Genomic DNA, 4508 nt, shown 5'->3' with positions numbered 1-4508 from the left:
TTCTCCACAACTGTTGAATTGAGATACCTTCTACAAAATAGAAAACTCTTCTCTTCTTCAAGTGATTTCAGATCTTTAGGCCCATTTTCATATTCAAGTGAATATCCAAATTCAGTAGTAGGGTTAGGTTTAGGTTCAGGTTTCCCTTCAAGAAGAATGAAGAAAGATTCAAGGTAGGATGCAAACTTTGCAACCATTAGACACTGTCTCTTGAACACATCCAATATCTCTGCATGTAGATGCAACACTCGAAGACCTGATTTAGACTCCGCATGCCAAATCAATTGATTTCCCTGAAAATCTTGATTCAGGAAAAACCAAAATTGATCTGCTTCTTCATCAAACTGACCTGATTTAAGGCTTAAAAGTAAGAAGTTGAACTCTCCTTCACACATAAAAAACACCCCCAAGATGGCTTGCTCACATTTCTCCTTGAAAATAGAAAGAAATCCACTTTGTAGTAGCTGCAAAACTGTCCAATCAGTGATATCTCCCTGAAACTGAAAACTTTTGACTTCTGCTCCTTGAAAAACTTCCCTTATTTTATCAAGCATGAAGATATAAAACCAATGAGATATAAAAATATCAACATCATCTCTTCCATCAACAACATCACATAGAAATGTAGAACAATCTCCAAGAAAATCCACTTCACCATCATCAAGAACTTCCAAAATACTTGCATAATCATCAGTCCAAACCATCTCCTCAGCATCAACAAAACCATTGACATCAGAAATTTGGTATAAATCATCAAGAACATCATCAAGAAAGTGAACTTCCTTGAAAACAGATGAACTTCCAATATCCTTGACTGAATTTGTAAAAGAACCAACATCATACAGATCATTGATAACAACATCATCATTCAAGAAACCTTCTGTAACATCAAGATTTGAAGAAAACTCCACATTCTTGATTTGAGTAAGTTGAAGCTTCAAGTCCTCAATTTGATTATCCTTGTTTAAAACAACTTGCTTAAGAGCATCATGAACTTCATAACAGTAAGAAATATGCAAGTCAACTTCAGTTTGAACCTGAGAAATCTCCGCCATCAATGATGTCTTCTCTTCTTGAAGTTGATTGATTTTGGAAAGCGCTTCATTTTCTGCAACCATACTTGAATGCCTCTCATTCTCTAGCTCGAATGAGAGATTATTGATCATCTTCACTTGAGAAAGAAAAAGACTTTTAAATTCAGCAAGTTCAGGTACATAACTTCTTTGCAAATCAAGAATCTGCGGATCAGGGACCTGAATTCTGAAACTCTGCAAATCAAGAACCTTTGGTATCAAAACTGGTAATTCACGGATTTGAAATCGAAGATCCTTGAGTTCAAAACCTGAATAATTCATATCCACTCTCGGAAATTGGCTTTCACTCTTCAAAACTCCAAAAAACTCTTCTCCATCAACACAAACACCTTCCAGACTGTCACCTGTCAAATACTCCTCATCAAGATTCAACAAAAACTGATTCATCACATCATCCTCATCATTAGCACACATTATGTCTTTATCTATCTTCAGCTCTTCCATTGCATTACGCTGAAATCTGATGTCTCCCTGAATTTCAACATCTTCAAGATTGATGTCAAATGTTGGTATATGGGTTTGTATGGGATATTGGTGGCTTCTCTCGCTCACTCCCACTTGTATTCCCTTCTTCTCAACCAATAATTCTTCTTTTGGGCAACTGTCCTTCTCTTCCTGCAAAGAGGTAAGTCTCTTCGATGTGAGGTTTGGGGATAGCTGGCAATCCTCTTGGCTCCTTTGGCTCATGAGTTGCTCCTGGCTTCCTCCTTCTTCCTTCATCATCTTTTGGACTTCATCTCCCTTGCATTGAACAAACTCTCCTTCTTGAATCAACTTCTTCTCTTCAGAACTCTGATTATCTATAGCTTTCATCCCATATTCAGAAACATCAAAATCAGGTTGAAAAACTTCAGGTACTGAAAAATCAGATTCACGCTTTGAAACTTCAGGTGCCTGAAAAACTGTTGGTACTTCAACATTGTGCAAACCCTTGAGTCTATCTGGAGTGTGGTTTTGGGATACTAAGTGCTCCTTTTGGCTTCTTTGGCTCTCAGGATGCTCCTTTTCTTCTGCCCTTTCCAACATCACCTTCTTGACTTCTTCATGTTGGCTTTGTGCTTGAGCTTCTTTCATTGATTTGAGACTTGCAACAAGTGCATTTGGAGGAGTTAAACATGATTGTACCTGATTGTTCCCAACCAAGGGGAACATTGGTGTTGTAACTCCCCAGTCATCATCACTTTCATCTTCCTCCTGAAACTGATCTTCATACTTCTCTGTCAAGCCTTCAATTGCTTCTTGTAACACTTGTATCCTACGCATACTAGAGCACGACTTTCTTCTTTTTCCTTCACGACCTTCATGCCAGTCTTCTGCCTTGTCAAGAAGATTAGAAAAATCATCCAAATCCTCTTGTGCATCACACAGTTCCTCATGATCTGATGCATCTCGAAAAGATCTGACAATTCGATACAACTTCTTGCACAGTTTATGCATACAATATTTGACACATACATCTTGCTTTTGACAAGGCTTGCACACGTAAGGACATTGCTTTGCAGAGTGTCCATCTTTTTGACAAATAGTACACTTTTTCTTCTTCTTCTTTGCCATTAATCACCCATCAAAAGAATAGAGAGCATTTGTACCTCTTTAAACCGTGAAACTGCTTAAACTGCATTGCAAACTGAAATACCTGAAACTGTAGTCTGTAAACTGAAAGACCGAAAGTGCATTCTGCAAACTGAAAAATTGAAACTGCATTCTGCAACAAACTGCACATAATTTGCACAGAAACTGCACAGAGACTTCAAAACTGTTTGGGCTAACAATACATTGACCAATGGTCCCAAAAGTGGGTCTGATGTGGGATGAGTTGTTTGTTGGCCTTCTTGGTTTGCAGGTAGGGTTTCCTGCACCCTGTCTTCAGGTTCATGCAGTTCAGTCCCCTCCCCAACAATTTCTGCCCCTGCAGCAAGTTCTCCTACTGGTTCTTCTTGATCATCACCATCTAACTCATCTCCTTGTCTTCCTCTTGCAGAGAACTCCCTTCTTAATATAAGCCTTGTTCCATAATGTTGTGGTACATTGGACCCCTGTCCTGATTCACTCATGCATTGTTGCTTCTCCCTTGTCTAGAATACTGTACTAGCATTCTTTGATTATGCACATTGTAGTTTGAAGGTAAATTACAGGCTCCAAAGGGTAACAGTTTTGTAACTACCTTTTCGAGAATGAGAATTCTGACTTCGCTGGGCAGTTGTGGGTAGAATGCTTTCAAGAATTCTGTTGCATACTCCTCAGACTCTTCCCCCGGTGTTTTCCATTTGCAAAATCCCGCAAATGGTCACTATCAGGGAACAGGTCGCCGCTGTGATTCATTCCTTAGCACCCATATGGTTTTAGGTGAAATTAGAACCAATAGCAGGATCGCCAAATGTTAGGCACACATTGCCATAACAAACAACCAATGCAGTTAGCATACAGTACATATCAAACAGGAAGCAGGAAACTGCATACTTCAAACACCATACTGCAAAGAAGACAGGTATGTAACATCAGAGATAAAGAGAAGATAGTGTGCCATTCATCATCATCATTCAGTAATACAGCAGAAAGCACAGAACCAATGCAGGAGAGAGCCAACTGCATCAACAGGCATAGACATAACTGCTTCTCGTCCTGAGAATTCACGAGACACACAACTAACTTCCCCAAAATATAAAATACCCATGTTCACTTATCCCTAAGGTTCAAAGATAAAGGTTTTAGTTACAGCTCAAAAAGTAATAGCCTGACTGCCCTGAAAGCCCTGATAAATCAGGCACTAACACCAAGGATCAAGAAAAAACTCTTTTGTCTGTATCTGCACTTGCTAGACTTTGACTTGTAGTCAAATTTGTGGATGACAGATGTACAGTTCATGGTCTCAGTTTTGGTGATAAAATTGTTGTATCTGGCATATTATGTCGTGGGCTGTATAAGATCACTTTGTATGACAAGTATGGGCATAATTTTGCAAATGTAGTTGTGGATTCAAAGGCTATTTCAGATGCAAAACTTTGGCATGCATGTTTTGGTCATTTGAATTTTGCCAGTTTGTTGCATTTGCAAAAATATGATATGGTTGCTTCTTTGCCTCCTCTTGAAGCACGTGCCAAACATGTTTGTGAAGGCTGTATTTTGGGTAAGATGCAACGTTCGAAGTTTCCAAAGGATGGTTCAATTAGGGCCACATGTACGTTGCAGCTTGTGCATAGCGATGTTTGTGGACCCATGCAAACTCCGTCCTTGGGAAATTACCTTTACTTCATGAGTTTCATTGATGATTACTCCGGGTATGCATGGGTATTTCCGCTTAAGCGAAGTCCGAAGATTTTATGCGCTTCAAACAATTTCAATGGCTAAAAATGCCTCGAAATATATTATGGGCACCCTCCGTTTCGATCGAGGGGGGGGGTATGTCTCATGAAT

This window comes from Adiantum capillus-veneris, chromosome 3 (assembly GCF_014529385.1).
Source record: "Adiantum capillus-veneris isolate H3 chromosome 3, ASM1452938v2, whole genome shotgun sequence".
In the NCBI taxonomy this organism is placed as follows: Eukaryota; Viridiplantae; Streptophyta; class Polypodiopsida; order Polypodiales; family Pteridaceae; genus Adiantum; species Adiantum capillus-veneris.
This window is presented reverse-complemented; position numbering follows the sequence as displayed.